Here is an 11,663-nt window from a genome sequence, read left to right on the forward strand (position 1 = left end):
GTCTCTGCAGCCTCTGAGGCCTCTTAGATCTCTCTGTGGGCCAGGCTGGGGTCTCTGGATGCTCTGGAGTTTCTCTATTAGCTGGCCTGGGGTGTCTGTGTTCTCTTGGTTCGCTGGGGTCTCTCTCTGTGCCAGACTGGGGTCCCTCGGTCTGTCTCTGGGTCGTGCTGCAGTCTTTTGGGCCTCTGTGGTCTCTATAATGACCTACTGGGGTCTCTGGGACATCTGAGTTCTCTCTATGAACCACGCCAGCTTCTCTGGGGCCTCTGGGGTCTCTCTCTTGGCCAAACTGGCGTCTATGGGTCCCCTGCGGTCTCTCTCTGGGCCAGGCCAGGGTCTATGGAGCCTCTAGGGTCTCTCAGTTCTCTCTCTGGACCGGACTGGGGTCTCTGGGACCTCTAAGGTCTATCTCTTGGCCAGGCCGGGGTCTGTGGTACCTCTGGGGTCTCGATAAGGACCTACTGGGGTCTCTGGGACCTCAGGGATCTCTCTCTGGGCCAGGCTGCGGTTTTTCGGGTCTCTCTCTGGACCAGACTGGGGTCTCTGGGACCTCAGGGATCTCTCTCTGGGCCAGGCTGTGGTTTTTCGGGTCTTTCTCTGGACCAGACTGGGGTCTCTGTGACCTCTGGCGTCTCTCTCTGGGCAAGGCTGTGGTCTGGGGTTCTGGAGTCTCTATAAGGAACGATTGGGGTCTGGGACCTCTAGGGTCTCACTCTGGGCCACGCTGGCTCTCTGGAGTCTCTGGGGTCTCTCTTAGACCAGGGTGGTGTCTCTGGGGCCTCTGGGGTCTCTCTCTGGGCCAGGCTGGGGTCTCTGGGTCCTATGTGGTTTCTCTGTGAGCTGGCTGGGGGTATCTGTGTCCTCTTGGGTCTCTGGGGTCTCTCTCTGGGCCAGGCTGTGGTCTCGGGGTCTCTCTGGACAGGACTGGGGTCTCTGGGACCTGTGGGGTCTTTCTCTTGGTAAGGCTGAAGGCTCTGGGGTTCTGGGTGCTCTATAAGGAACAATTGGGGTCTGGCACCTCTGGGGTCTCTCTCTGGGTCTGCTGGGGTCTCACTCTAGGCCATGCTGGCGTCTCTGGGCTAGTTGAGGTCTCTGGAGCCTGTGGCGTCTCTCTCTGGGCTGAATTGGGGTATCTGGGTCTTGTGGGTCTCTCTCTGCCGGGTTGGGGTCTCTGGGACCTCTGGGGTTTCTCCCTGGGCCAGGGTGGGGGGTCTCTGCAACCTCTGAGGTCTCTCTCTGGACTAGGCTGGGGTCTCTAGGGCCTCTGGAGACTCTCAGCCAGATGAGGTTTCTGGGGCCTCTAGGGCCTCTGGGGTCTTTCTCTGGTCTGGGGTCTCTAGGGTCTCTCTGGCTTTTGGGGCTTCTGAGGTCTGTCTCTTGTCTGGGTTGTGGCTTCTGGGTTCTCTGGAGCCTCTGTGGTATTTCTCTTGGAGACGCTGGGGTCTCTCTCTGGGATGGCTGGTGGTCTCTGGGAACTCTGGGGTCTCTCTGGTCCGTCCTGGGGGCTCTGAGGCCTCCGGGTTCTCCCGGGTGTCTCCCTGGGCCGGGCTGTGATCTCTGGAACCTCTGGGATCTCTCTCTGGGCTGAACTGGGGTCTCTGGGTCCTCTGTGGTCTCTCTCTGAGCCAGGCCGGGGTCTATGGGGCCTCTGGGGTCTCTGTACGGACCTACTGGGGTTCTGGGACCTCTGGGGTCTCTGCCAGGCTACGCTGGCTTCTCTGGGGCTTCTGGAGTCGGTCTCTAGGCCAGGCTGGGGTCTCTTGGGCCTCTAGGGTCTCTAGGTTCTCTCTCTGGTCCAGGCTTGAATCTCTGGGACTTCTGGGGACTCTCTCTGGGCCTGACTGGGGTCTCTGGGGCATCTGGGGTCTCTCTCTGGGCCTGACTGGGGTCTCTGGGACTTCTGGGGTCTCACTCTGGGACGGCCAGTGGTCTCTGGGAACTCTGGGATCTCTCTGGTTTGGCCTAAGGTTTCTGGGGCCTCTGGTGCCACTCTGCAGACCGAGTTGGGGTATCTGGGGCCTCTGGGATCTCTTGGGTCTCTCTCTGGACTGGGCTGAGGTCTCTGGGGTCTCTCTCTGGGCTGGGCTAGGAACTCTAAGTTGGGTCTCTGTGGTCTCTAGGCTGGGCTCTCTGGGGTCTCTGCGGTCTCTAGGCTGGGCTGGACACTCTGGGGTCTGTGGGGTCTCTGGAGCTGCTGGACTGGGTGGACTGGGCTGGACAGGGGTGGCATCTCTAGGCTGAGCTGGGATCCCTGGGGTCTCTGTGCTGTGGTCTCTATGGTCTCTGGGCTGTGGTCTCAGGGATCTCTCGGTTCTCTCTCTCTGCTAGACCGGGGTCTCTGGGGTCTTTTTCCAGGCCAGGATGGTGTCTCTGGAGACTCTGGGGTCTCTCTCTCTCTCTCTCTCTGGTCCAGGCTGGGCTCTCTGGTTCCTCTGGGGTTTCTTTGTGACCTGGCCTGGGGTATCTCTGAGCCAAGATATGGTCTCTGGGGTCTCTATCTGGGCTGAAACGGGGTCTCTGCGACTTCTGGGGTCTGTGTCTGGGCCAGGCTGGGTCTCAAGGGCCTCTGGAGTCCCTCTCTTGGCCGGATGAGGTTTCTGGGGCCTCTAGGGCCTCTGGGGTCTTTCTCTGTTCTGGGGTCTCCGGAGCTTTTGGGGCTTCTGAGGTCTGTCTCTTGTCTGGGCTGTGGTTACTGGGATGTCTGGGGCCTCTGGAATCTTTCTCTTGGACACGCTGGGGTCTCTGGGACCTCGGGGTCTCTGGTTCGTCCTGGGGTTTCTGGGGCCTCTGGCGTCACTCGGTGGGCCGCACAGGGGTTTCTAGGGCCTCTGGGGTCTCTTGCGTCTCTTTCTGGGCCAGACTGGGTTCTCTGGGTCCTCTGGGGTTTCTCTGTGACCTGGCCTGAGGTGTCTGTGTCCTCTTGGTTTTCTGGGGTCTCTCTGGGCCGGGCTGTGGTTCTGGGTCTCTCTCTAGACCGGACTGGGGTCTCTGGGACATCTGGGGTCTCTCTCTGGGCCGTGCTGGCTCTCTGGTGTCTCTGGTGTCTCTCTCTAGACCAGGGTGTGGTCTCGGGGACCTCTCTAATCTCTCTGGGGCAGACTGTGGTTTCTGGGGTGTCTAGGGTCTTTCTCTTGGACATGCTGGTCTCTGGGACCTCTGGGGTCTCGCTCTGGGACGGCCTGGGTTTTTTGGTGGCCTCTGGGGTCACTCCGTGGGCCGAGCTAGAGTCTCTAGGACCTCTGGGGTCTCTCTGTGCCAGGCTGGGGCCTCTCGGGTCTCTCTCTGGACCAGACTGGGGTCTTTGGGATCTTTGTGGTCTCTCTCTGGGCAAGGCTGTAGTCTCTGGGGTCCTGGGGTATCTATAAGGAACGATTGGTGTCTGGTACCTCTGGGGTCTCTCTCTGGGCCAGGCTAGGGTCTCTGGGTTCTCTGGGGTCTCGCTCTTTGACGGCCGGTGGTCTCCCAGGACTCTCTGGGATGGCTTCTCTGTGAGCTGCCGGGGGTGTCCGTGTCCTCTTGGGTCTCTAGGGTCTCTCTCTGGGCCTGGCTGTGGTTCTTGGGGTCTCTGTCTGGACCGGACTGGGATCTCTGGGGTCTCTCTCTGGGCAAGGCTGTGGTCTCTAGGGTTCTGGGGTCTCTACAAGGAATGATTGGGGTCTCTGATCTCTCTGGTATCTCTCTCTAGACCAGGGTGGGGTCTCGGAAGCTCTCAAATCTCTCTCTGGGGCAGACTGGGGTCTCTGGGACCTCTGGGGTCTCGCTCTGGGACGGCCGGTGGTCTCCCAGGACTCTCTGGGATGGCCTGGGTTTTTGGGGGCCTCTGGGGTCGCTCCGTGGGCCGAGCTGGGGTCTCTAGGGCCTCTAAGGTCTCTTGGGTCTCTCTCTGTGCTGGGCTGTGGTCTCTGGGACCTCGGGGGTCTCTCTCTGGACCTCGGGAGTCTCTCTCTGGACCCCTCTGGGGTCTTTCTCTGGTCTGGGGTCTCTTGGATCTCTGGCTTTTGGGGCTTCTGAGGTCTGTCTCTTGTCTGGGTTGTGTCTTCTGAGTTCTCTGGGGCCTCTGGCGTCTTTCTCTTGAAGACACTGGGGTCTCTCTCTGGGATGGCTGGTAGTCTCTGGGAACTCTGGGAACTCTGGGGTCTCTCTGGTCCGTCCTGGATTTTCTGGGGTCTCTGGGCCACGCTGGGGCCTCTGGGTCCTCCGGGGTTTCTCTATGAGCTGTCCTGGGGTGTCTGGGTTCTCTTGTTTCTCTGGGGTCGCTCTCTGGGGCGGGTTGGGGTCTCTGAGGCCTCTGGGTTCTCCCGGGTGTCTCCCTGGGCCGAACTGAGGTCTCTGGCTCCTCTGCGGTCTCTCTCTGAGCCAAGCCGGGGTCTAGGGGGCCTCTGGGGTCTCTATATGGACCTACTAGGGGCTCTGGGACCTCTGGGGTCACTCTCTGGTTTCTCTGGGGCTGCTGCAGTCTCTCTTTGGGCTGGACAGGGTCTCTGCGACCTCTGGGTCTTGTCTCTAGGCCAAACTGAGGTCTCCGGGGCCTCTGGAGTCTCTCGGCTCACTCTCTGGGCCAGGTTGGGGTCTCTCTCTGGGGTGAAGTGGGGTCTCTGGGTTTTCTGCGGTCTCTCTGTGCCAGGTCGAGGTCTCTGGGGCCTCTGGCATCTCTATAAGTACCTACTGGGGTCTCTAGGACCATTGGGGTCTCTCTGTGGGCAAGGCATGGTCTCTAGTGTTCTGGGGTCTCTATAAAAAAGTGTTAGGGTCTCTGGGACGTCTGGGGTCTCTCTCTGGACTGGTCTGTTTTCCCAGGGGCCTCTGGGGTCTCTTTGTGGGCTGAAATATTCTCTCTGCGACCTCTGAGGTCTGTCTCTGGGCCAGGCTGGGTTCTCTGGGGCCTCTGGAGTCTCTCTCTTGGCCGGATGAGGTTTCCAGGGCCTCTAAGGCCTCTAGGGTCTTTCTCTAGTCTGGGTCTCTTGGGTCTCCAGGGCTTTTGGGGCTTCTGAGGTCTGTTTCTTGTCTGGACTGTGGTTTCTGGGGTCTCTGGGGCTTCTGGGGTCTTTTTCTTGGACACGCTGGGGTTTCTGGGACCTCTAGGGTCTCGCTCTGGGATCGCCAGTGGTCTCTGGGAACTTTGGGGTCTCTCTGGCTCGTCCTGGGGTTTTTGGGGCCTCTTGGGTCACTCGGTGGGCCGCACTGGGGTTTCTAGGGCCTCTGGGGTCTCTTGGGTCTCTTTCTGGGCTGGACAGGGGTCTCTGGGTCCTCTGGTGTTTCTCTGTGAGCTGGCCTGGCGTGTCTGTGTCCTCTTGGTTCTCTGGGGGTCTTTCTCTGGGCAAGGCTGCGGTCTGGGGTTCTAGGGTCTCTATAAGTAACGATAGGGGTCTCTGGTGTCTCTGGTATCTCTCTCTAGACCAGGGTACGGTCTCAGGGACTCTCAAGTCTCTCTCTGAGGCAGACTGGGGTCTCTGGGGTCTTTCTCTTGGATACGGTGGGGTCTCTGGGACCTCTGGGGTCTTGCTCTGGGACGGCCGGTGGTCTCTGGGGCCTCTGAGGCCTCTTGGGTCTCTCTGTGGGCCAGGCTGGGGTCTCTGGGTCCTCTGGAGTTTCTCTGTGAGCTGGCCTGGGGTGTCTGTGTTCTCTTGGTTCGCTGGGGTCTCTCTCTGCGCCGGGTTGGGGGTCCCTCGGTCTGTCTCTGGGCTGTGCTGCGGTCTATCGGGCCTCTGTGGTCTCTATAAGGACCTACTGGGGTCTCTGGGACATCTGAGGTCTCTCTCTGAACCACGCCAGCTTCTCTGAGGTCTTGGGGGTCTCTCTCTTGGTCAGGTTGTGGTCTCTGGGTCCCCTGCGGTCTCTCTCTGTGCCAGGCCGTGCTCTCTGGGGCCTCTAGGGTCTCTCTCTGGGCCCGGCTGGGGTTTCTTTGGTCCCTCAGGGGTCACTCTCTGGGCCGGGCTTGGGTTTCTCGGGTCTCTCTCTGGACCAGACTGGGGTCTCTGTGACCTCTGACATCTCTCTCTGGGCAAGGCTGTAGTCTCTGGGGTTCTGGGGTCTCTATAAGGAATGATTGGGGTCTGGGACCTCTAGGGTCTCTCTCTCGGCCACGCTGCCTCTCTGGTGTCTCTCTCTAGATGAGGGTGGGGTCTCAGGGACCTCTTAAGTCTCTCTCTGGGGCAGACTGGGGTCTCTGGGGCCTCTGGGGTCTTTCACTTGGACACACTGAGGTCTCTGAGACCTCTGGGGTCTCGCTCTGGGACGGCCGGTGGTCTCTTGGAACTCTGGGGACTCTCTGGGATGGCCTGGATTTTTGGGGGCCTCTGGGGTCACTCCATGGGCCGCACTGGTGTCTCTGGGGCCTCTAGGGTCTCTTGGTTCTCTCTCTGGGGCAGGCCAGGGTCTCTGGGACCTTGGGGTCTTTCTCTTGGACACGCTGAGGTCTCTGGGACCTCTGGGGTCTCGCTGTGGGATGGCCGGTTGTCTCTGGGACCTCTGGGGACTCTCTGGGACGGCCTGGGTTTTTTGGTGGCCTCTGGGGTCGCTCTATGGGCTGAGCTGGGGTCTCTGGGTCCTCTGCGGTCTCATTCTGTTCTGTGCCAGGGGTCTGGGGCCTCTGGGGTCTCTATAAGGACGACTGGGGTCTCTGGGCCCTCTGGGGTCACTCTCTGGGCAGGTCTGGGTTCTCTGGGTCCTCTAGAGTTTTTCTGTTAGCTCTCCTGGGGAGTCTGTGTCCTCTTGGTTCTCTGGGGTCTCTCTGTGGGCCAGCCTGGGTCTCTGGGTCCTCTGGGGTGTCTTTCTGACCTGTCCTGGGGTGTCTCGCAGCCAGGGTGTGGTCTCTGGGGTCTCTCTCAGGGCTGGAACGGCGTCTCTGTGACCTCTGAGGTCTCTCTCTGGACCTGGCTGGGTTCTCTGGGGTCTCTATACAGCTGAAACGGGGTCTCTGGGAGCTCCAGGGTCTGTGTGGGCCTAGTGTGGTCTCTGGGGCCTCTGCAGTCTCTCTCTTGGCTAGATGAGGTGTCTGGGGCCTCTAGGGTCTTTCTCTGGTCTGGGTCTCTTGGGTCTCTGGGGTTTTGGGGCTTCTGAGGTCTGTCTCTTGTCTGGCCTGTGGTTTCTGGGGTCTCTGGGGCTTCTGGGGTCTTTTTCTTGGACACGATGGGGTCTCTGGGACCTCTGGGTTCTCACTCTGGGCAAGGCTGTGGTCTCTGGGATCTCTGTGATTCTCGGGTCTCTCTCTGGACTGGACTGAGGTCTCTGGGACCTCTGGGGTCTCTCTCTGGGACGGCCAGTGGTCTCTGCGATCTCTGGGGTCTCTCTGGTTCGTTCTGGGGTCTCTTAGTTGTCTTTCTGGGCTGGGCTGTGGTCTCTGGGCTTCTGGGGTCTCTATTAAGGAACGATTGGGGTCTCTGGGACCTCTGAGGACTCTGTCTGGGCCACGCTTTCTTCTCTGGTGTTGCTGGTGTCTCTCTAGACCAGGGTGGGTTCTCGGGGACCTCTCGAGTCTCTCTCTGAGGCAGACTGGGGTCTCTAGAACCTCTGGGGTCTCGCTCTGGGACGGCCAGTGGTCTCTGCGATCTCTGGGGTCTCTCTGGTTCGTTCTGGGGTCTCTTAGTTGTCTTTCTGGGCCGGGCTGGGGTCTCTGGGGTCTCTTTCTGGGCCAGGCTGGGGCCTCTGGGTCCTATGTGGTTTCTCCGTGAGCTGGCCAGGGGTGTCTGGGTCCTCTTGGTTCTCTGGAGTCTCTTCTGTGCTGTGCTGGGATTTCGGGGCCTCTGGGGTCGCTCTGTCCGTCTAGCCAGGGTCTCTGGGGCCTCTGGGGCCTCACTCTAGGCCCAGCTGGCGTCTCTGGGCCATTTTAGGTCTCTGGAGCCTATGGGGTCTCTTTCTGGGCTGAATTGGGGTATCTGGGTCTTGTGGGGTCTCTCTCTGCTGGGTTGGGGTCTTTGGGACCTTTGGGACCTTTGGGACCTCTGGGGTTTCTCCTTGGGCCAGGCTGGAGTCTCTAGGGCCTCTGGAGTCTCTCTCTCGGCCAGATGAGGTTTATGGGGTCTCTTGGGTCTCTGGGGCTTTTGGGGCTTCTGGGGCCTCTGGGTTCTCTCTCTGGGTCTGGATAGAGTCTTTGGTGCCTCTGGGTTTTCTCATTGTTCAGAGTGGGGTCTCTGGGACCTCTGGGGTCTCTCTAAGAACCGACTGTGGTCTTTGGGCCAGGTTGAGTTCTTTGTGGTCTCTCTTTGGGGAACAGATCTTTATTTGATTATGGGAAACGCTAGACCGCCCCCGGGTGAATGCGAAAATGCTGGGCAGCTCCGCGGCTGGCCCGTCCGTCCTCCTTCCACTCTCCCAAACCCGGACCCTCCCAGAACTGAAGTGTGAGCTCATCCAAGTCTCTACATTGATCGGTGTCTACATGTGTCTTGTGCAAATGAACTGAGCAGGTGATGTTCATAAATTATAGATTAATTACATACTTTATTGATAAATGATTAATTGAATGTGTTAATGTGTACATAAAATTCTTTTATTACTTTAACTTATATTACTTGAATTCACTTATTCTCCGATAACTGAATAAATCTTTGTATACACTTTATTTTCATAATTTCATTATTACATCTCAGTGACTAGATACTCTTAGAACTTACTATTTGATCTCAAAAATGAGCTTTGCTGTGTTTAGAATCAGAGACAATAGATAAAAGATGACATACTTGGGTGATCTCTGTAGGACTGCAGCAGAGGCAAACTGCACAAATGGGTCACAATGAAGGGTCCTCGGGTCCTGTTCTCGTTCTCTGGTGCCAGTGGCCATGCCGTCTGAAGACAAGACTGTGTGTCACCCCAGATGCATGAAACAGTGGACACAGCCCATTCAAGGTCCACAGTGACCTCTGCCACTTACCCTGACAGGCTGCGGTGGTTGCCGAGGCCTTTCTCTGGCATCTCACTGAGTGGACATCAGTGGTTTGCATGTTTTTCTTCCATCAGACCAAGATTTCCTGAAAGATATCAGTGACAGGGTCTTGACCGCCGATGCAGAGCTGTGACTGTCCATCTGGGACGTCCTTGCTTCACCACCTTTCTCCCTCCGTAAACATGACCTTTCCTTGCGGAAACTCCGCCAAGCAGAGGATGACTTTCAGATTGGGTCATCAGAGGCCTCCACGTTCAAGGGCGTGTGTCTGGCCTGTGATCCTTCCTTCAGTTTATTCTGGAATAGAAGGAATGGCAATCACTGTAGATTGCTAGCTCGAGCTTGATGGGTTGACCAAGTGCACACTGGGCAACAAAAAATAAGCTCTCTGATTTACTTACTCGACATGGATCAAAAATGCCAAGACATTTTATTACAACAATTTCATCTGTGCCTTTCCTCCGTGCTTGTTTATAATCAATAACAAGTCTGCCCAGATGCTTATCAGACTCTTTCGTGAACTATCCAGGGTCCTTGCATGTCAGGACCTGAAAGAAACCACTTTCCTCAGGACCTTTCAGGCATTTCTGGCAAGACCCCGACTAATGGAAAAAGAAGTTTTCCTCCAGGTTTTGGCCCTTCACCAAAACGTTACAGCACCTCCCTATAAAGAGGCCTTCTGTAAGTGTGTGCAATTTACCTCCCTGGGCCATCTGAAAATCTGATTCTAAAATATCCATGTTCAGCTAAAGACGCTCACCACACACGGAACAACAGAAGCATTATCGACACAATACTCTGTCACCGTAGATGAATAAAACAGCAGACAGGGCCCACTTAAGGTCCACACTGACCTCTGCTGAAGACTACATGACATGATAGAGACATTCACGGAGCAGGTAACGATCGCGACCAAAAGCAAGGTTCACCCCCTCCTGGGGCTCCAGCCGGGGACGGGGGTGTGAGAACGGCAGGCGAGGAATCCGAGCACAGAGCGGAGCCGATGCTGCAGCTGGCACAGCCACCGCTGTGTGCACCAGATGCCTCTCTACGTCACTCGACGCCCGTCTCCCTCCGTTCCTACCTCGCCCCAAAGACACAGTCCAAGGGCCATCACCAGTGCTCCACACTACTCATCACAAGGGAATCTCAACTCCGAGCCACAGCGACACGGCACCTCACTCCCGGGAGCATGGCTTCCATTCCGAGACGAGGGGGAGAAACGGGGAACACAAGCCGGTGCGGCCGCGACGGAGAGCTGCCTGGGGATTCCTCCGGAAAGTAAAACTAGAATTACCTTACCATCTAGTAATCCTGGATGTTTATCCAGATGAGACAAAATCGCCACCCTGAAAAGACACACACCTTCATTCTAGCACTGCTCACAATAGTCGAGACATGACCACCACCTACATACTCGTCAACACTGAAGAACGTGGCATGTACATATGTGCACTGTACACGCACACTGGCCGTAAAAAATAAGGAAACCCTGCCATGGGCAAGAACAGGGACGGCCCTCGAGGGCATTATGCTAAATGAAATGAGTCAGACAAACACATGTTGTATGAGCTGACTCTGTACAAAACAGAACAGACCGGTGCTTCTGGGCGTGTGTGGGAGAAATGGGTGATTGTGATCAAGGGTCCAAACTCCCGGTCACAGTCAGCTCTGGGGACCCAACGTACAGCATGGGACCACAGTTAACGATAACTCTGCTGCATACCTGCACGTTTCTAAGCAAGTAGATATTAAACATTTTCCAGCACACACGCCAAAAAAAATAAGTCAGGTGACAGATGTGTTAACTAACCTTGCTGGGACTGTCACACGAAAACACGTGTATATAAAATCATCACGCCATACAGTGTCACACGTTAGTGTTAATACATTGTACATGAATACCGCCGATTCCGATGGAACGGCTTGGTGTCACATGACCACCTCTGGGCCAACAACTGGGGCTGCTGATTCCGAGGCCTGGAGAGCCCAGCCCTAGAACTGCCTCACGCGGACCAAGTGGACCAAGCAGGGCGAGGTGACCCAGCAGAGGGACATCGAGACGGGCAGGGGAATAATGAAAGGACACGGCTGGCACCCCCTCTCAGGGAGGGGGGCCTCCTTTCGGGACCATGGCAGGAGCATGACACGGCGTACACCCGCAGCCCGAGGACGCCTGTGCCAGCTGTCTGCGGGAAGGAGCGGAAAGTCCAGCCTGGCACACGGAGGGCCTCTGTCCCCCACGACTCAGTAACTCACATTCCAGCCCTTCGTGGCATCAACTAGCCCCAAACAGCTCCCACACACTGGGGTTCTCTGCAGACGCCGGCTCTCCGCTCACGCGCACAGACGAGACCAGGCCCGCGCAGCGGCTGCCTCCTCCCGCCGGCCATGAAAGCAGCACGTGGCATTCACGGGACTAAGTGCAGGACCGCACGCACTGCTCGGAACAGTGTTCGCTAGAAGGTGCACATTCATGCGGTCTGCATGAGACACTCTGGTCCCACTGCACACGGCAGACGCTCAGCCCTGAAGTCGGGATCACGTGCACCGGCCTCGCTTCCTGCCAGCCATGGAGCCGCCCAGCAAGAAAACGGGCTCTCCGCAGCCTCGCTCCGCAGCCTCGCTCCACAGCCCGCCCACAGGGTGTGTACCTGTGAGTCTGGCCAAGAAAGTTCTAGCAGCACTCTTCCAGTTTTGCCTAAAGCAGAGTCACAGGGACAAGGTCTTCCCCACAGACCCGCTCCGGGGACAGTCCCGGCCTCTGTGCACCCCGGCTCCT

The sequence above is a fragment of the Pteropus alecto genome, unplaced genomic scaffold, assembly GCF_000325575.1.
Source record: "Pteropus alecto unplaced genomic scaffold, ASM32557v1 scaffold60, whole genome shotgun sequence".
Classification (NCBI taxonomy): Eukaryota; Metazoa; Chordata; class Mammalia; order Chiroptera; family Pteropodidae; genus Pteropus; species Pteropus alecto.